Source organism: Amblyraja radiata, chromosome 29, assembly GCF_010909765.2.
Source record: "Amblyraja radiata isolate CabotCenter1 chromosome 29, sAmbRad1.1.pri, whole genome shotgun sequence".
Taxonomy (NCBI): domain Eukaryota; kingdom Metazoa; phylum Chordata; class Chondrichthyes; order Rajiformes; family Rajidae; genus Amblyraja; species Amblyraja radiata.
The window spans coordinates 1760166-1781758 of record NC_045984.1 but is presented as its reverse complement, the minus strand read 5'-3'; the positions used below and the strand labels follow the sequence as shown (position 1 = coordinate 1781758).

Below are 21593 nucleotides of genomic sequence, written 5' to 3'. Positions count from 1 at the left end.
TGTGCCATGGAGCTCCCGAATCGGCCTCTTCTTGCCAGAGACCGCGGGCTTCACGATGTTAAAGCCCACAGGCCCTTAACATGAAACTTCTATTCCCGGCAAAAGAATCGCAAGCTCCGCGATGTTAAATTTGCACAGACTCCTGCAGCTTGGAACGCCCGTCGGTCTCCAGGAAAGGCCGCGCCATTCCACAACGTTAGGCCGCAGTGGGGACGGAGATACAATATGGAAAAAAATCACATCTCTGTCGAGGTAAGAGAATGAAAAAAAGTTACTCCCAGCCCCCCACATAAAAGAAACAAAGGAACACTAAAACATACTTTTTAACACATACTAAAAATACTCAAAAATAACTAAAAGAAGAAAGGACAGACTGTTGGCGAGGCAGCCACTGATGTTGCTATAAAGGGAGTGAAGCAAAGATTCACAAGACTGATTCCTGGGATGGGGGCGACTGCAAAATGTGGAGACTGAGTAGTCTCAGCCTCTATACAGGTTCACCACTGATTTTCTGGCAACTGATGGTCTGGAATCTTTTTTAATCCTGACAACATTATGAAAGTGCACTGTGGAGGAACGGATGTTTGTGAGACATGGCTGTGAATCACTTGTGGGATAAGAGCCAACCTGGGCTCACCAAAATCACTATTCAGTGCATCTTATGAATATGAAGTATTTCAACGAATATTAGATGATAGTGGCAGCAGACGCATGTGTCTGTGTAGAATCGAATGGTTGTTGCAGAATAATTGCACATGTTGGATAACTGACTTGCATTTCTATCATATTTTATGGTACAAAACTTGGGATAATGCAGTTTAGGTTTCACCGCCTTGCAGCTGGGTTGACCATCCATATTGCAGCTGTTAAAAGAGACTTTGGGTTATTTTTAGTCAAATCGTCAGACCCAAAGAAATTTGGGCACGCTCACTATGAATGCACCAGGCCAAATGGATGTCCTTGGGCATGGTGGTGACCCACTTGGCGTGGATGGTTCACAGGTTAGTGTCCTGTGTCACAGAGTTTGTGGTAAAAGGCAGCACAAACATCAGGGAAGCAGAGTTCTACATACAGCAAATTATCTTGCTATTGAGGGGGAGCAGCATAGGTTCACAAGGTTAATTCCCGGGATGCCGAGACTGTCATTTGTTGAGAGAATGGAGCGGCTGGGCTTGTATAGAAGGTTAAGAGGGGATCTTATTGAAACCTATAAGATTATTAAGGGTTGGGACACGCTAGAGGCAGGAAACATGTTCCCGATGTTGGTTTAGTCCAGAACCAGGGACCACAGTTTAAGAATAAGGGGTAAGCTATTTAGAACGGAGATGAGGAAACACATTTTCACACAAAGTTGTGAGTCTGTGGAATTCTCTGCCTCAGAGGGCTGTGGAGGCCAGTTCTCTGGATACTTTCAAGAGATAGATAGTTAGGGCTCTTGGGGTACTGATTGTGGATGATCAGCCATGGTCACATTGAATGTCAGTGCTGGCATGAAGGGCCTAATATCCTACTCCTGCACCTCTTGTCTATCTATGTCAATTTTCCTTCAAAATCAATTTCCATTCCAAGAACTTAAACAGACTTTGACCACTTATGAATAACTTGTTCTGTGTTTAATATCTTGAATGTACAGTGGGCTGTATGCTGATGATATTAGTAACCTGCCAAAGTGCATGCATCTGTCTCACTGATTGTCAGTTAAGTTTGGGAGACAAAATCTTTGGTTATGGAGTACAATGCGTGAAAAGGTTATGAAAGCAGATGTAATAATCATGTTCAAAATACATTGGAAAGCACGTTCATAAAATTGTACGGTTGTGGGTGGGTTGCATTATGTAAAGGTGAAACAAATATAAAAGAAAATATAAAACGTCAGATCAGACAGCTTCTCTGGAGAACATTGATTGGTGACGTTTCAGGTTCGGACCTTCTTGAAATTGATTCCAGAGATGTTCTCCAGAGTTGCTGCCTGTGGCGAGTGGTGGGGTCACGTTGGAGGTGGCGAAAATGGCGGAGGATGATTTGTTGTATTTGCCAGCTGGTGGGGTGAAAGGTGAGGACTAGGGGGACTCTGCCCTTGCTACGAGTGCGGGGATGGGGAGAGAGATCCCCGCACTCGCAACACCTCCAACGTGACCCCACCACTCGCCACATCTTCCCATCTCCCCCCATGTCTGCCTTCCGCAAAGACCGCTCCCTCCGCAACTCCCTTGTCAATTCTTCCCTTCCCTCCCGTACCACCCCCTCCCCGGGCACTTTCCGTTGCAACCGCAAGAAATGCAACACCTGTCCCTTTACCTCCCCCCTCGACTCCATTCAAGGACCCAAGCAGTCGTTCCAGGTGCGACAAAGGTTCACCTGTATCTCCTCCAACCTCATCTACTGCATCCGCTGCTCTAGATGCCAGCTGATTTACATCGGTGAGACTAAGCGGAGGTTGGGCGATCGTTTCGCCGAACACCTCCGCCCAGTCCGCAAGAACCTACCTGAACTCCCGGTGGCTCAGCACTTCAACTCCCCCTCCCATTCCCAATCCGACCTCTCTGTCCTGGGTCTCCTCCATTGCCAGAGTGAGTAACACCGGAAATTGGAGGAACAGCACCTCATATTCCGCCTGGGTAGCCTGCGGCTGGCGGGCATGAACATTGAATTCTCCCAATTTTGCTAGCCCTTGCTGTCTCCTCCCCTTCCTTAACCCTCGAGCTGTTTCCTCCCATCCCCCCGTCCTCGGGCTCCTTCTCCTCCCCTTTTTCCTTCCTTCTCCCCCCCCCCCACCCCCTATCAGTCTGAAGAAGGGTTTCGGCCCGAAACGTCACCTATTTCCTTCGCTCCATAGATGCTGCTGCACCCGCTGAGTTTCTCCAGCATTTTTGCGTACCTTCGATTTTCCAGCATCTGCAGTTCCTTCTTGAACATGATATATACCACAATGACATGCAGCAAAATTATAATACAGTATCTCAACTTTTTTTACACGTTGCAATGAATGCAATTTCCATTATTTCTTTCCACTGCCAAACAAAAATGTGGTTGGATTATTCAGCATATGATCAACCTCGGTGAGACCAAGCGCAGGCTTGGCGATCGCTTCGCACAACACCTCCACTCAGTTCGCAATAACCAACCAGATCTCCCGGTGGCTCATCACTTCAACTCCCCTTCCCATTCCGAATCTGACCTCTCTCTCCTGGGCCTCCACCATGGCCAGAGTGAGGCCCACTGCATATTGGAGGAGCAGCACCTCATATTTGCTTGGGTAGTTTACACCCCAGCGGTATGAACATTGGCTTCTCTAATTTCAGGTAGTCATTGCTTTCTCCCTCCTTCCCCTCCCATTCCCATCTCTCCCACAGCCTACTGTCTCCACCACTTCCTTTCTTATTCGTCCCCCCCCCCCTGACATCAATCTGAAGAAGGATCTCGACCCGAAACGTCGTTTATTCCTTCGCTCCATAGATGCTGCCTTACCCGCTGATTTTCTCCAGCTTTTTTGTCTACCAATGGGATCCCACCACTCGCCACATCTTCCCATCTCCCCCCATGTCTACCTTCCGCAAAGACCGTTCCCTCCATAACTCCCTTGTCAATTCTTCCCTTCCCTCCCGTACCACCCCCTCCCCGGGCACTTTCCCTTGCAACCGCAAGAAATGCAACACTTGGCCCTTTACTTCCCCCCTCAACTCCATTCAAGGACCCAAGCAGTCGTTCCAGGTGCGACAGAGGTTTTCCTGCATCTCCTCCAACCTCATCTTATGCATCCGCTGCTCTAGATGTCAGCAGATCTATATCGGTGAGACCAAGCGGAGGTTGGGCGATCGTTTCGCCGAACACCTTCGCTCGGTCCGCAATAACCAACCTGACCTCCCGGTGGCTCAGCACTTCAACTCCCCCTCCCACTCCGTATCCGACCTCTCTGTCCTGGGTCTCCTCCATGGCCAGAGCGAGCAACACCGGAAATTGGAGGAACAGCACCTCATATTCCGCTTAGGGAGTCTGCATCCTGGGGGCATGAACATTGAACTCTCACAATTTTGTTAGTCCTTGCTGTCTCCTCCCCTTCCTCAGCCCTCCTGCTGTCTCCTCCCATCACTCAGCAGTCTGGCTCCTCCTCCTTTTTCCTTTCTTCTCCCCGCCCCCACACCCCCGATCGGTCTGAAGAAGGGTTTCGGCCCGAAACGTTGCCTTTTTCCTTCGCTCCATAGATGCTGCTGCACCCGCTGAGTTTCTCCAGCTTTTTTGTGTACACACATATATTTATATAGTTTTACATTCATATATAAATATACACCGTTTGTTTTCTCGTTTATTGTTTACATAGTACTATGTCTACATATTCTGTTGTGCTGCTGCAAGTAAGGATTTCATTGTTCTAACTGGGACGTGAGAGAATAAAACACTCTTGACTTGACTTACTCCGCTAATGTGTGGGATAGAACTAGTGTAAGGATGATCGGTGATCGGCGTGGACTCGGTGGGCCGAAGGGCCTGTTTCCACGCTGTATCTTTAAATTAAACTAAAAACACTAAAACCAGAGGGAGTCTAAAGAAGGGTCTCTACCCGAAACGTCACCCAATTTCTTCTATCCAGAGTTGCTGGCTGCTCCATGGAGTTCCCCCGCACAATTAAAGCATGCAATAGTCTTCACCCTACCATAGTTACCCAACCAGACGAAACTAAATTTAAGGCACCTCTTTTTTCCCGAAGAACCCTTTTTTTGCTTAAGTTCAATTCAAGAGTCAAGAGAGTTATATATGTAAACATAATACAGAACAGGAGATAACATTTCAGTGTGTTTATATACCATAGACCATATATATATACACAATAAATAAACATATAAAATGCAATAGGCTGTTATTGTTCAGCTCTCCACCATCTCCAGTTTAAATTCCATTTAGAATATCTATGGAGGACCAGGAAACCATAAGCAAGAGTTACTCCAGGGAGTTACTCCAGCTCCAAGGTCAGGGACTGCGTTGGTTTTAAGCGGTCGCGGCGAGGCGGCGACCGGACAGCAATGGCAGCCAGATCTCCCACAATTCAAAGAGAGGGAGAAAGTGCCCAGCGCCGACCAGTTGCCGTGGCAGTGCGCATGCGCAGGGCGGCCGATAATGTGCTGGCCGTGGTTGTGCGCATGTGCAGGGGGGAGGATTTGCTGGGCGTAGCAGTGCGCATGTGCAAGACGGGCTGCCGTGCCGGCGGATGAGGAGCGAGCGGAGAGTGGAGACCCGGCGGCCCGGACACGGATACGTATGGCGGGCAGAGACGGAGATTGACAGACAGATAGAGAGGGGGCCCACCCAGAGTTGAACGGCAGGTGTCCTGCCTTGACCGGAGGTCGCCTAGATTTCGAGGCCCTAGGCTTCAGCCTATGAAGCCTAGTGGTAAATCCGGCTCTGCGAGGCCCCCCTAGATCTCGAGGCCCGAAGCTTAAGCTTGTTTAGTTTATACGTAAATCTGGCCCTGCCTGTGTGCGTGCTCCCCCCTGTCTCCCACTCGCATCTGCCCCTCTCTCGCTGTTACATCTCGCTCCCTGTTCCTTTGGGGGGGGGGGGAGGATAACAGTTGTACTCATAAATTATGAATAAAGATAAGGATTTATACAGTTTTTTTAGTTAGCGCTTTGTTGACAAATCCCATGATTCATTGCATTTTTTGGCATACAAACTCACTTATTTGGATATTAAATGACAGGATTCTTCCCCGCCACGTTCTCCTTCTCGTTCTCCTGCCAGTTGCAAAGACTGACCCACTGCCTGCTGTGATTGGGCATTTTGGTGCAACTGAACAAGGATTAATCAATTGGAATCAACGATTTCTCATCCTTCATTTGCATACTGCTGCCTCTATCAGTGAGGCGACGGGTGACACTTGCATAATATTTCATGCGGATATTATTTTGAGTTAGGCAGGCTTGAAGGCTTCTCGGCCCTTTGGCTAAGATCAAGTGTAGTATCTGTTCTTATCAGTCAGTAAAAGAGCTAAATAAAGAGCATCTGTTCTTGTTAGAACAGGGAAAGAGATCTGTTCTTATTAGAACAGTCCTGGCGGTCCTTTAAGGACAGGAGCTGCAGATTACGATTTAAAAAATCGTAGCAATGGCAGCTGCAATGGGAACTAGAGGACAGGGTATCCGCAATACCCTGAGGATTAGTGTCAAGGATCTCAGTGAGGGGATGCCCTTCAGTCGGGACACCTTTGTAAAAAAGGTATTGCTGGAAACCTGCAAGTTCGAGCCCAGGGATATCTACTGCCTCCAGGACTTCCCGGGTAACGGCTATTTCGATGTTACATTTGTGCTTCCGACAGGATGGCAAAAACTGCTAAAGGATTTCAAGGAGAAGGGGAATGAAGCTCCGCTGTCGTTGCTGAAGGTGCAGCCACTCTTCACCCTCCCAAACCAAAAGGAAAGGACGATCACGGTCCATATGTTTAACCCACATGTGCCCGTAGTGGATGTCCTCACCTTCCTTGCTCGCTACGTCGACGGAGCAGTGAACAGCGTGGACGTGAAGGATCTGCATGGGATTTGGACGAGCAAGCGGCAGGTCAAGGTAAAACTGAGGGTGGACAAGGAAGGAACTCTCCTCCACCCTCCATCAGTTTTCGCAATTGGAGGAAACCGAGGATATTTAATTTACATGGGGCAGCCCAGAGTTTGCAGAAAGTGTAATAAGCCTGGACATGTGATGGCCCAATGCAATGCAGTGGTCTGCAAAAACTGCAAAATGGAGGGCCACGAGACAAAGGACTGTCAAGCCAGCAAGAACTGTAACCTGTGTGGGGAGGGAGGCCACCTTTACAGGGCCTGCCCAAAAAGAGCATGCACATATGCACAGGCAACAAGAGGGGCGGCTTCCAGCACCCCCAGGGTAGGTGAGACACCCACTACCACTGCCAAATCCCCAGCAGAAAGGGGAAACAGGGATGAGGACAGCCCAACCACCTCAGCCACCTCAACCACCTCGAGCCCCCAAGTGCCAGGAGAACTCCAGCACCAAGCCCAGGAGGGAGAGTCGATGGAGGAGGGGGGAGAGCAAATTTGGACTACTGTAAAATCCAAAAAACACCAGAAGGGTCAGCACACGGAGCAGAGGCCAGAAAGGGATGGCAAGCCCAAAAAAACCACCAAAAAACGGTCTCTCTCCCTGACAGAAGGGAGAAACCTCTCCTCGTCGGAGGATGAGGCGAACGGGAAACCCCACAAGAAGAAAACCGGGCCGGAAAGGAGAAGGTGCAGGACGATTGTACACCTGCACCAGGAGACCGAGAGCAGTGCAGCGGTCGAGGGGCTCCAGCCCCAGGACATCGGGAGCAGTGCAGCGATCGAGGGGCTCTGGCCCCAGGACAACGGGAGCAGTGCAGCGGTCGAGGGGCTCCGGCCCCAGGACAACGGGAGCAGTGCAGCGATCGAGGAGCTCCAGCCCCAGGGCATCGGGAGCAGTGCAGCGGTCGAGGGGCTCCAGCCCCAGGGCATCGGGAGCAGTGCAGCGGTCGAGGGGCTCCAGCCCCAGGGCATCGGGAGCAGTGCAGGGGCCATTGGGCCCCAGCTCCGGGCAACCGGGAGCTTTGTAGCGGCCGATGGGCCCCAGCTCCGGGCAACCGGGAGTATCGTAGAGGCCGATGGGCCCCAGCTCCGGGCAACCGGGAGCAGTGCAGCGGCCATTGGGCCTCAGCTCCGAGTTTCCGGGAGCAGTAAGCCTGTCACTGAGCCCCAGCCACGAGAGACTGGGGAAGCGGCGCACCCAGAAGGGGGTAAAACGAGCAGCCCCCCCCCAACGACACCTCGGGTTACCACAGGGGAAACCCAACCCGTTGAGGAGGCCGGGTATCTGAGCCCAGGAAAGGTGAGGCAATTCACCGAAGCGGTGGGCATGAGGGAGCAGGAAAACGGACTCTAAAGGACAATGGAGCTCAAACTGGCATCCTTAAACGTGCGCAGTGTGAAGAGCACTGCGCGATGTGTTAATGCCTTGCAGTACCTGGCCAAGGTCAAGGCAGATGTGACTTTTCTACAGGAGTGCGGGTTGCCACACCTCCGCTGTTATCGGAGGTGGTCGCGATGGTGGCCCCACGGACTGTCTGTGTGGTCGGGGGGCAATGATTGTCGTGCTTCTGGCCTGGGGATCTTGCTGCGGGGAGGGAACTTCGCCATCACTGAGGTCAGGGAGGTGGTTGCGGGGCGTCTCCTCGTGGTGGATGTAATGTACCGTGGTTCTCCGCTCCGGCTGATTAATGTGTATGCCCCACCCGTGCGGAGCGAGCGGCAGGCCGTTCTCCAGCAGCTCCCAGTGCTGTTGGCCACGTCCCGGCAGCTCGTTCTGGCCGGTGACTTCAACTGCATCATTGATGCGGCTGGACGATCCGGCAGTGCCGACAACAGACTGGACAGCACGTCCAAGTTCCTGATGGAAACGGTAAAAGACGCAAAGCTGCACGACGCCTTCAGCGACCCTGCAGGCGGGTCCCAGCCGCGGTTCACCTGGTCGAGATCGGACGGTTTGGCCCGATCCCGGATAGACTTCGTCTTCACCACGAAGGCCGTCACGGTGAGACACACCGACCTCACGCCGGTGTTCTTCTCTGACCACTGCCTCCTTCAGGCTTCCTGTCACCTACAGGAGGACCGGAAGGCAGGCAGAGGGACGTGGAAGTTAAATGTGAAGCTGTTGACCCCAGAGAACGTTGAGGAGCTAAAGAGGGACTACGCACGTTGGAGAACGGTGAGGCCCCTCTTTGACTCCCCGACACTCTGGTGGGAAGCAACAAAGGAGAACATTAAGAGGTTCTTCATAGCCAAAGGGGTTCAGAGAGCAAGACAGAGTCAGAGGGAATTGTGCCAACTCCAGACAGAATTGCAACAACTGCTCCTTCTGCAGTCGAGGGGGGTGGATGTGAGGGAGGAACTTAGAGAGGTGAAGGACCGGCAAGCTCGGCTCTTTACCTCTGAATCCTCCAAGATCATCTTCCGATCCAGGGTCCGCCATGTGGAGCAGGATGAGACGTGCTCACGTTTCTTCTTCCATAAGGTTCACAGGGGGAGCTCTGTGATCAACAGCCTTAGGGAGGAGGACGGCTCGGTAGCATCCTCGCAGACAGACATGATGAGGGTCTGCAAATCCTTTTACTCGGAATTGTATGACCAAAAGGCCACAGACAGCACCGCCTCCCAGAACTTCCTGTCCTCTATCACGGAGGTCTTGGAGGACAGCAAGCAGGAGAGTCTGGACCAACCACTGACCCTAGAGGAGCTGACTGGCTCCATCCGCTCCTTTGACTCGAGTAAAACTCCCGGAAGCGATGGCTTACCGGCCGAGTTGTATTCGGCTCTGTGGGACTGGGTGGGCCCGGACCTGCTGGAAGTGTACAACGACATGCTTCTAGCCGGCAGCATGTCAGACTCCATGAGGAAGGGCAGCATCACCCTAATCTACAAGCAGAAGGGGGAGATGAAAGATATAAAGAATTGGAGACCCATAACATTGTTGAATGTAGACTACAAGATCCTGTCTAAGGCCATCGCCAACCGGGTCAAGTCTGCTCTGGGACGGGTGATCCACCCGGACCAAACCTGTGCTGTACCTGGCAGGAAAATCTCAGACAGCCTAGCGCTGCTGAGAGATACCATCGCCTACGTGCAGGACAGACGGGTGGATGCCTGCCTAGTCAGCTTGGACCAGGAGAAGGCCTTCGACAGGATATCGCACACGTACATGAGGGACGTGCTCTCCAAAATGGGTTTTGGGGAGGGAATCCGAAATTGGATCAAACTGCTCTACACCGACATCCATAGTGCAGTCCAAATCAATGGGTGGGAATCAGACAGTTTCCCTGTAAGGTCTGGAGTCAGGCAGGGTTGCCTTCTCTCTCCTGTCTTGTTTGTCTGCTGTATTGAACCTTTTGCCGAGTCCATCAGGAAGGATGCGAGCATAAGAGGAGTGACATTGCCAGGCAGTGGGGGCATTCAGGTCAAGACCTCCCTGTACATGGACGATGTCGCCGTCTTCTGCTCGGATCCAAGGTCGGTCCGCAGATTGATCAGCATCTGTGACCAGTTTGAGTCGGCCACGGGAGCCAGGGTGAACCGCAGGAAGAGCGAGGCCATGCTCTTTGGCAACTGGCCCGACCGATCTTCCATCCCCTTCACCATCAAGCCTGACTTCTTGAAGGTGCTGGGAATCTGGTTCGGGGGGGCTGAGTCGAGTAACAAGAATTGGCTGGAGCGGATAGCCAAGGTGGGGAGGAAGCTGGAGCTGTGGAAGCAACGCTCCCTCTCCATAACCGGGAAAAATTTGGTCATCAGGTGTGAGGTGCTCTCGGGTCTGCTGTACTTGGCACAAGTGTGGCCTGTCCCTCCCTCCTACGCCACGGGGATCACCCGGGCCGTCTTCCAGTTCATCTGGGGGTCGAGGATGGACCGGGTACGACGGGTCACCATGTACAAGTCGGCAGACAACGGGGGCAAAAGCGTGCCCAACGTCGCCCTCATCCTGATGGCCACCTTTGTGTGTGGCTGCATCAGGCAGAGTGTAGAGCCAAGGCACGTGGGCACTAAGTGCCACTACCTGCTGAGGTTCTACCTGTCCCCGGTGTTGCGAAGGATGGGCCTGGCGCAGATGCCACGCAATGTACCAGTCAGCTGGACATTGCCGCCCCATCTGACGTCTGTTGACAGGTTCTTCCGGACCAACACCTTTGACCACAAGTCCATCGGGCAGTGGTCAGCACGTAATGTCCTGCAGGCACTGCAGGGAAAGGACTCGATGGATCCGGTGGCGTGGTTCCCAGAGCAGACTGCCCAGCTTGTCTGGCAAAATGCCTCATCGCCAGAACTGACCAACAAGCACCAAGACCTGGCTTGGCTGGCGGTGAGGGGAGCCCTCTCGGTTAGATCCTTCCTGCACCGTCGGAACCTCACTACCAGCGCACGCTGCCCCCGGGACGGTTGCTATGGAGAGGAGACGGTTGCCCACCTCTTTGCAGAGTGTGGATTTGCAAAACGAGTCTGGAGAGGTATGAAAGGGTCCCTGGAACGATTTATCCCGAACAGCTCCGTCACAGAGGACTCTGTGATTTACGGACTGTTCCCAGGGACACATTCAGAGACTGACATCGAGTGCTGCTGGAGGGTCATCAACTCGGTGAAAGACGCTCTTTGGTCTGCCCGAGCGTTGCTCACCACCCAGCAGAGCGAGATGTCCGTCGGGGAATGTTGCCGACTGGCCAACTGCAGACTGCAGGAGTACGTGCTAAGGGACTCGCTGTAGCTTGGTGCAGCCAACGCCAAGGCTCGGTGGGGGAGGGCCACAGTCTAGGGTCCTTCCGCTGCTGGACATGGGGGGCACAGTATGGTGGAGACGCCCCTCAAATTAAATTAAGGGAAGGTATCCCACACCAGGGGGCCACATGAGTGGCACAGGTGGGGGACATCTCTTGTGGAACTTGAAATGTCAGATGGAAATTTTCGCACTGTGTACACATGGTATATATTTATTACTTGAACAGGGGCCACAGAGTGGCACTGGTGGGGGACTGTTTGGTGAAATTTGACAAATGTAAAAAAAAAAAATTGTACTGGGAAAAGTTTGTATAGTCTCCGAAAATGTCGGATGAATTTTGTTGGAACGGTTCAGAAATTGTATATATTTTCCAATTGAATAAAGTATATTTTGAAATAAAAAAAAATAAATAAATTAAAAAAAAGGCTTGAAGGCTTTGAAATGCACATCGCTGTTTCTATTTCCACAAGTGCTTCGGCAGCGACTTCCAAAGGCACCATTTCAAGACAGACCTCGAAGAAAACTGCCATGAACATGAGCAAGGAAGGCGACAAGAAACACAAGAAGAGCAGGAAGGAGAGTATCAGCGTCTACATCTACAAGGTGCTGAAACAGGTCCACCTTTAAGTCCTCCAAGGCCATAAGTGTCATCAACTCGTTCACCAGCGACAACTCGTTCATCGCTTCCGAAGCTACCTATAACCATATAACCATATAACAATTACAGCACGGAAACAGGCCATCTCGACCCTTCTAGTCCGTGCCGATTACATAATCTCCCCTAGTCCCATATACCTGCGCTCAGACCATAACCCTCCATTCCTTTCCCATCCATATAACTATCCAATTTATTTTTAAATGGTAAAAACGAACCTGCCTCCACCACCTTCACTGGAAGCTCATTCCACACAGCTACCACTCTCTGAGTAAAGAAGTTCCCCCTCATGTTACCCCTAAACTTCAGTCCCTTAATTCTCAAGTCATGTCCCCTTGTTTGAATCTTCCCTACTCTCAGTGGGAAAAGCTTTTCCACGTCAACTCTGTCTATCCCTCCCATCATTTTAAAAACCTCTATCAAGTCCCCCCTTAACCTTCTGCGCTCCAAAGAATAAAGCCCTAACTTGCTCAATCTTTCTCTGTAACTTAGTTGCTGAAACCCAGGCAACATTCTAGTAAATCTCCTCTGTACTCTCTCTATTTTGTTGACATCCTTCCTATAATTAGGCGACCAAAATTGTACACCATACTCCAGAATTGGCCTCACCAATGCCTTGTACAATTTTAACATTACATCCCAACTTCTATACTCAATGCTCTGATTTATAAAGGCCAGCACACCAAAAGCTTTCTTTACCACCCTATCTACATGAGATTCCACTTTCAGGGAACTGTGCACAGTTATTCCCAGATCCCTCTGTTCACCTACATTCTTCAATTCCCTACCATTTACCATGTACGTCCTATTTTGATTTGTCCTGCCAAGATGTAGCACCTCACACTTATCAGCATTAAACGCCATCTGCCATCTTTCAGCCCACTCTTCCAACTGGCATAAATCTCTCTGTAGACTTTGAAACTCTACTTCATTACCCGCAACCCCACCTATCTTAGTATCATCTGCATACTTACTAATCCAATTTACCACACCATCGTCCAGATCATTGATGTACATGACAAACAACAGTGGACCCAACACAGATCCCTGTGGCACCCCACTCGTCACTGGCCTCCAACTTGACAAACAACCATCCACCATTACTCTCTGGCATCTCCCATTCAGCCACTGTTGAATCCATCTTGCTACTCCACCATTAATACCCAACCATTGAACCTTCTTAACCAACCTTCCATGAGGAACCTTGTCAAAGGCCTTACTGAAGTCCATATACACAACATCCACTGCTTTACCCTCATCAATTTCCCGAGTAACATCTTCAAAAAATTCAAGAAGATTAGTTAAACATGACCTTCCAGGCACAAATCCATGTTGACTGTTCCTAATCAGACCCTGTTTATCCAGATGCTTATATATATTATCTCTAAGTATTCTTTCCATTAATTTGCCCACCACTGACGTCAAACTAACAGGTCTATAATTGCTAGGTTTACCCTTAGACCCCTTTTTAAACAATGGAACAACATGCGCAGTACGCCAATCCTCCGGCACTATTCCCGTTTCTACCTCTCTGGTGCATTACACCTCATGCCAGACCATCTCTTCCCGGAGATCCAGACTGTCGCCGTCCCCTGCTACCCGGGGTACTGGCGAAACACGCGGTCTCGGAAGGGACGAAACCAGTTAAAACATATACCAGTTCCAAGTGGAGGCCATCAAAAGCTGCCATTAAACGCCAAACTGTTCTTTTAAGAGCCACTCAAATGTTTTAAATTAACACTATAATTGATTAATAGCTTTGTTGGCGTCAAATTGTTGATAAATTGGCTATAATAAAAATCAAACCACTGAAAATTACAAAGCCTTGGAGACAGTCCAATCAGGCAGCATCCGAAAAGAAACAATCAACGCCAAGTCAAGACCCTTCCTCGGCTTATCAATTTGAAGTATCAAAAATACTATCAATAGAATCTAAATCTGTTTTATTGTCATATGTCCCAGATTGGACAATGAAATTCTTACTTGCTGCAGCACACCAGAATATGTGAATATGTAACCATAGTCCATAATGGGGCAAGAGAAAAAAAGAAAAAGTTTAATAAATAACTAATATAGTGCAATAATAATAGTATTTTGCAGTTCAGAACTCAGAGTTTATTTGTTGTTGTGTTTGATAGCCTGGTGACTGTAGGGAAGAAGCTGTTCCTGAACCTGGACGTTACAGTTTTCAGGCTCCTATGCCTTCTTTCTGATGGCAATGGTGAAATGAGTACATGGCCAGGATGGTGTGGGTCTTTGATGATTTTCGCTGCCTTTTTGTGGCAGCGCCTGCAATAGATCCCTTCAGCGGTGGGGAGGTCAAAGCGGTGATGGACAGGGCAGCGGTCACAACCTTTTATAGTCTTTTTCGCTCCTGGACGTTCAAGTTGCCGAACCAGACCATAATGCAACCAGTCAGAATGCTCTCCACAATGCACCTGTAGAAGTTTAGGAGAATCCTCTTTGACATGCCGAATCTCCGAGTCGCTGATGTGCCTTCTTTATAATTGCATCGGTGTTCTGGGTCCAGGAAAGATCTTCGGAAGTATGCACACCAAGGAATTTGAGATTTTTGACCCTCTCCACCATCGTCCCATTGATGTGAACAGGATTGTGGATCCTCATCCTTCCCCTACCAAAGTCCACAATCAATTCCTTGGCCTTACTGATGTTGAGAGCTAGGTTGTTGTGCTGGCACCATTTGGTCAGTCAGTCGATCTCACTTCTATACTCTGACTCGTCCCCATCTGTGATTCGTCCAACAACAGTGGTGTCGTCGGCGAACTTGATGATGAAGTTCGCACTATGTCCGACTCCGCAGTTATAGATGTAGAGTGAGTAAAGCAGGGGGCTGAGCACGCAGCCTTGAGGTGCTCCCATACTAATTGGTAAATTAGTCTTCCACAGGTTAAATAGTTGCACTTCCATTATTGAAGAAGTTCAACATTTGTTTGGTGTGAAATAATTGGGGCATAGGGCCTGTTTCCATGTTGTATGACTCTCTAACCTTAGGAGTCGCCATGGACCCAAAATGTGTCGGGGAGGGGTGAACATGCCTAAAATGGAAATCCTCATATTGGGTACGGAAGCAGTAGAGATTGAGACTAGGGCGTACCATCTTTGCAAGAGGAAGTAAGACATGTCCCCAACAACTCTCACCAACATCTACAAATGTGCCATAGAAAGCATTTTAACAGGAGAAGTGCGTGAGATGTCTTGACAAATCGAAGGTGCGCTGTTCATAGTTTTTGGTACAATTCATTTTTTTAAATTTACAATGGTCAACAATATTCATGTAAAGAAATATAACCTGTCAGAGGAGTAGCGATGGTGCATAGTTTCCTTCAAAATAAAGGTACACAAATCTAAATCTTGCTGAGGGGTGAAACAGGGTGCATTATAATCTGGTATCAGGTATTTGATCTGGTATGTTGTTGGTTTACATGCTTGATCAATGGTGTTTTATCATTAATGTCTTATTATTATTAATGTTTAGTGTTTTCTGAGTCATTCGTAACTGTCACTGTATGTCATGTTGTTACTTGTGGGCGGAGCACCAAGGCAAATTCCTTGTATGTGAATACTTGGCCAATAAACGTACTTACTTACTTGAAACTCCTCTAGTATCTTTGCTTGAAACCAGAGGGGAAATGGAATGTTCAGGGACGCGGCTTAGTGACGTTAGGAGCAGCGGATTGGGCAGCTCCACTCGGATTATGGGCGTGGCCCAATGGATTGTCTCTCCCCTGTCCGCCTTTCGTTTTTATAAACCGTGATCCTGCACAGAGCTGCCACTTCTGTAGCGGTGTCCATCAGTTGGAAGTGGAAATGGCCGAGATTGCACCCATCAAGGCGGATATTGCCGCCGCTATCCCTCCTGATCTCACCAGTGGTCCGGTTTTCTCGGCCCCTCCCGTCGCACTCGCTGCCACGAAGAAGAAGGCGGCCTATCGCCCGCAGAAGGCAGCAGCGGCCGCCGTGGCCGAGCAGATCCTGGAGGCTGTGGCCGCCACCAAGGAGCGTCAGGTTGCCAAGCTGGGCGCTGTAAAGAAAACCGTATCGGCTGCCGGCTACAGGACGGACAAGGTTGGCGCCTGGCCAAACAAGTCAGACAGCGCGTTGGCTAACAAGAGCGCTCCATCTGAGGACGGCACTGACACTTCCGCGGCCACTCTCCCGGAGCGGGTTAAGGAGCTGAGAGGGGCAGAGGGCGAACAGGGAGAAGGCAAAGGTCGGAACAAAAGGAACACCAAGAAAAAAGCGCCTGCGAGGAAAATGGGCCAGAGGAGAGCGGCACGTGTTAAGCCTATCGCCCAGGAAAAGATTAAAAAACCGGCGGCCAAGAGTCCCAGCAAGCGCACGGCGGACAAGAAAGGGTCCAAGGGACCTGCCTCCAGAGCTGGAGGGCGACAACGACGGGTTGCCAGAAAGAGGTAGACAAAACCCGAACAGCCAAACAAAGGCTCTTTTCAGAGCCACCCATACATCTTTATTAGGAGTTACTGGCAATAGGGTTATTTCTCCCAGATAAATCTTAATAGTCAGAGACATCGAGCTGTCAGACTTTGTCACGCCCCTCCTTTTTTTCAGCTTTCTCCTGAAGGCAACATCTGTCGAGCCCTTCTTCAGGCTGATCGCAATGGGTGGGAGGGGGGCTCCCACCCATTGCGATCAGTCTGAAGAAGGGCTCGACAGATGTTGCCTAACTCGCCGAATTCCTCCGGCACTGAGTTTTGCACAGAAACAGGCCCTTCATGATCAGAATCAGATTTTATTCGCCAAGTATGTTTTGCAACATAAGAGGAATTTCACTGGCCAGGTCAAGTCATACAATTAAAAGCAACAGACTCAAAGACACATTTTAACATGAATATCCACCACAGTGACTCATACACATTCCTCACTGTGATGGAAGGCGAAATAAAGTTCTTCTTACGTTCTTCCTTGGTCGGGGGCCTCGAGCCCCCGTTAACGGGATGATCTTGACTCCCGTAGCCGGTGGCGTTCGGGCCCCTCCGCGTCGAGGCGTTCAGCTCCCGCATCGGTGGGTTGTCAGCTCCCCCGCGCCGTGCGATCAAACCTCGCGTCGGGGCTGGTCGAGCATTCTGCGGCGTTGGAGCTCCCGACCAAAGATCGGGAGCCCATTTGCTCCCTACTAGCCTCTCCAGAGACTGCGAGCCCTTGATGGTAAATCCTCAGGCCGAGGTGGAAGCGATCCCAGGCAAGGGATCCGCTCCGATGTTAAATTCGCGCCCCGCGGCGGGGCTCACGACAGTCCGAGGCGGCTTCCAGCTCCAGCGATGGTAGGCCGCAAAGCCCGGAGAATGTGATCCGAAAAATTATCACATCTCCGGGAAGGCAAGAACCTGAAAACCCCTCACATAAAACAAACCGGAGTACATTAGATCAAACTTTTAACAAACACTAAAAATAACAAAAATATGAAAAAAACGAACAGACTGGCAGGGCTGGCCATCTCCCCGCCCCCCCTGGTGGTCATGGACGTTGCCCAACCACATTGCCCAACCGAGATACTCCATTTTATAGCCGGGTCCATATTCTCCACACCTTTCCAAATACCGTGCCTGTCCACATTTCTTAATTTAAATTCCATGTTGTTGATATAATAGGGGTAACACATCTATTTCATGTGTTCACGTCATTTATTCTTCAAATGAAATAGTAAGATGTTTTCTCATTTTATAATTTAGATCTAATCGGCTAACATGGATTGTGTTTGACACCATTATCAATTCATCTTTGTACCAAGTTAATTTGCCAAAGAAGGCAGTGGAGGCTGAGTCTCTGGATGCTTTCATGAGAGAGTTAGATAAAGCTCTTAAAGGTAGCGGAATCAAGGAATATGGGGAGGAGGCTGGAACGGGGTACTGATTGTGGATGATCAGCCATAATCACAGTGAATGGCGGCGCTGGCTGTGAAGGGCCGAATGCACCTATTTTTCTATGTTTCTAATATCTGCCATTAGCAGGCAGGTGGGTCCAGTGGATATGGGGCATCTTGTTTCGCATGAGCAAGTTGGGCCGAAGGGCCGGTTTCCAAGTTGTATTACTCTCTGATTCTATAACCTGTTGAAGAAGTATAGAAGGACATAACAAAATTGGAGCAGCAATAGACCACTCGGCCCTTCAATTCTGCTGCACTATTCACTAATTCTGATCTACCCTGGGCATCATTTCCTCTTCTACATCAGTTCTCTATAGCTGTTCATTCCTTGCTTTACCTCGTTAAGTTTAAGAAAAATCGACCACTTCTTTAAATACCTCGCCTGCACAACCTGCGAGGGGAGGAAGTTCCAGAGAAGGAAGGAAAGAAAGAAAAAGAAAGAAAGAAAGAGTCTGTTAGATGAGCAGTTTTTGCAGCATTTCTGGATCTTAGTACAGATGCCCGGCAACTGCAGATGTTTTGCCTGTTGATTTGCTTTTCGGTTGTATTGGTTTGTTTCACCATTACATAATACAACTACTCACGTCCGTTAAATTTTATGAACGTGTTTTACAATGTATTTCGAACATAATTATTACATCTGCTTTCATAACCTTTTCACACATCATACTCCATAACCACATATTATGGCTCCCAAACTTAATTGACAATCAGTGAGGCAGATACCTGCCCTTTGACAGGTTACTAATATTATCAGCATATAGCTCACTACACTATCAAGATATTAAACTCAGAACAGGTTATTGCATTAAATTACAATACGGATACCAATCATAGGCGGATCATGAATATTGAAAGGCCTGGATAGATTGGATGTGAAGAGGATGTTTCTACTAGTGGAGAGTCCAGGACCAGAGGCAAATGCTTCAGAATAAAAGGACGTACATTTAGGAAGGAGATGAGGAGTAATATATTTAGTTCGAGGGTGGTGAATCTGTGAAATTCATTGCCACAGAAGGCTGTGGAGTCAAGTCAATGGATGTTATAAGGCATAGATCTATAGATTCTTGATTAGTAGTGGTGTCAGGGGTTATGGGCAGGAGGCAGAAGAATGTGGTTGAGAGATAAAGACAGATCTGCAATGGCGGAGTAGCAATAGACAATAGGTGCAGGAGTAGGCCATTCTGCCTTCAAGCCAGCACCACCATTCAATGTGATCATGGCTGATCATCCACAATCAGTACCCTGTTCCTGCCTTCTCCCCATTTTTTTTTAAACCTTTGGAGTCTTTATTAAACATCAAAAGTATTGACATGTAATAGATTAAGCAAATGTTGCCATTTCAGAATTACAAATGCAAGTTTTCAAAACTAGAACATTCAAAATAGTTATGTACTTCAACCCTGTAACAACATTTTCCTTTTAAGCTCAATCCAAACTTTTGCATTGACGAGCAAAATAAAATGGCCGTCTTGTATTAGTTACAAAGATACAAGGCTAACTGATTACATTTAACATTGTTTGATAATCTGTATTAGACCGCTAACTCAAAGCTGTGAATTATAAATGACTACAAAATAAATGCTTTCTATTATATTAGATTCTATTGCAACATCTATTGCAGGATCTTTAACAGTATCTCCTTGGTCAGGACAAGTTGCCTGGGTTTTCTGGCTTGTTGTCTGGCAAAACCCGCTGTTCTTCCTCCAATTGATCTTTAGTCAATATTTTTTCGTAGCTGGTGTGTCGATTCTTGCCAGGAAGGTACTCATCAACTAGGTCATCAGTGGCATCATCAGGAAGGGGTATGTTGGTGCCATCAACCTCCGCTTCATCTTCAGATTATGTTTTAATCCCTTCATCTGCCTCGGTGCGGGTGGCCTCTTGCTTTGCCTTGTTGCCCCAAGCTCTTGCTATAAGATCTTTGGTTTTAACACGCAGTCCAAATCAAAGATACTCGAGTATCTTTGGTCCAAATGCATGTCTGACCATCTGTGGGACGCTGTGCTGTTGGAGCATCCAAACAGCCGTCATCTGCATCCTTTAATCTCATTGGTTGAAATGTGGCAAGGATACAGCTTTCTCATTGGCTGTGACTCTGCAGTTTTCAAGTATATTTCGATCCGTCTATGCAAATGAGACGTCCGGTTACTCTGCAAACGGTTTACTGGTGGCCGTTGGCTGTTTTGAAATTCAAACCTGCAAATGAAACTGTCTATTTCAGAAATGTTAATGATATTAAATGGCCTTAGAATATCCTAAAGATTGTTTATTTGGACAATTTCATTTTGAATATTTGATTGACTTTAGGAATTTTTTCTGCTATCCTGTGAGCTAAATTTAGCAATGCATTTTACAATTCTGAACACATTGCACACTCCAGAAAGTTCTTAATTCATTTTTGAATTCCTTTCTGTTACAAAATCTTGATGTGTAGCATCATTGTTCAATTTTTACTTGATTCTTATTTAAATAATTTAATTCAATACATTGAGCAAACCCTCAACAAGGTCACCAACATTTAAAATAAATGGCTCAGCCAGCAACGTTAAATTGACTACAGCTAATTATTTGCATTTAACCTCTTCTCTTCAACTGTTGATTAGCTTTGTCCATACAACAAATTAACAAATAATGTAGAACCATCTCAGTATACTGTGGAAAACCATGTGATTAGAATGTTATTTAATTTGTCAAATCAAGTTTATTGTTGGCGTACAGGTACAAATGAAATCTCGTTTGCAGAAGGATGACAAACGCACAAAAACGTAAATCATTCATAAATAGCACATGAAAAGTCTGCAAGAGAGTAACAAGAAAAATGTTAAGAAAAACCAAGGAATTGCAATATCATAAGTGGTCGAGGTCTGGTTAAGTTATTGGAATGGAAAGTGATTTTGAAGTAAAATTGGCAAGTAGATAATTTGCTGTATGTAGCACAGTGCTACCCTGATGTTTGTGCTGCCTTTATCACAACACCCTGTGACAACATATGAATAAAAACCACCAAAACTGATTTACAATGCAAGACAATAGAGGAATAAAGAACGGAGGAATCACATTTTGTAGCTGGAATATTAGGGGTGCGAATGATCCAATTAAGAGGGGCAAGATTCTGGCCCAGTTAAAATCATTAAATTCGGACATAGCTTTTCTGCAAGAAACACACATGAAACAACAAACACAGATGAGACTGAAGGCAAATTGGATAGGACAAACTTACTACTCGTCATTTACTTCTAAAGCAAGAGGTACGGCTATTATACGGAAAGGTATACCATTTAAATTAAAGAATACTATATCTGATAAAGAAGGAAGGTATACTATAGTTGCGGGAGAAATTTATTCCACACCACTGACTATGATAAATATTTATGCTCCAAATTTTGATAAACCCCAATTTTTAAAGAAAATTCTGGATATAATATCAGAGCATAATTACCAAAATGTAATATTAAGGGGGGATTTTAATTGTGTTATAGATCCATATTTAGACAAATCAATAAAACCAAGGAAGGGTAATTCCAAATCTAAGACAAGTGAATTTTTAAACACATATATAAAAAATACTAATATAACAGATGTATGGAGAATAGTTAATCCAACCGGTTATTAAAAGTTGAGGGAATGCCGGTTATAAAACCTTTTTGGAGATTCAATGTACAAATATTAAATAACCCACAAGGTCATGAGTATTTAAAACAACAAATTACATTTTTTTTAGACAAATGAGACACCAGGTATTTCATCATC

The 21593-nt window shown here is 47.8% G+C and overlaps 1 long non-coding RNA gene and 1 other non-coding gene across 2 annotated transcripts; one reads left to right on the top strand and one right to left on the bottom strand.

The window, feature by feature from the left end:
* The first annotated feature begins 5918 nt into the window (after positions 1 to 5918).
* LOC116989766 lies at positions 5919 to 6114 on the top strand. The gene has a single exon (XR_004416315.1). It is a non-coding gene; the product is annotated as a U2 spliceosomal RNA (small nuclear RNA).
* A 2319-nt stretch (positions 6115 to 8433) lies between these two features.
* LOC116989755 lies at positions 8434 to 19741 on the bottom strand. Its single transcript, XR_004416310.1, has 4 exons — positions 19533 to 19741; positions 14667 to 14671; positions 12819 to 12826; positions 8434 to 8444 (listed from the first exon to the last, which is right to left on the bottom strand). It is a non-coding gene; the product is annotated as an uncharacterized LOC116989755 (long non-coding RNA).
* Between the last annotated feature and the right edge of the window lie 1852 nt (positions 19742 to 21593).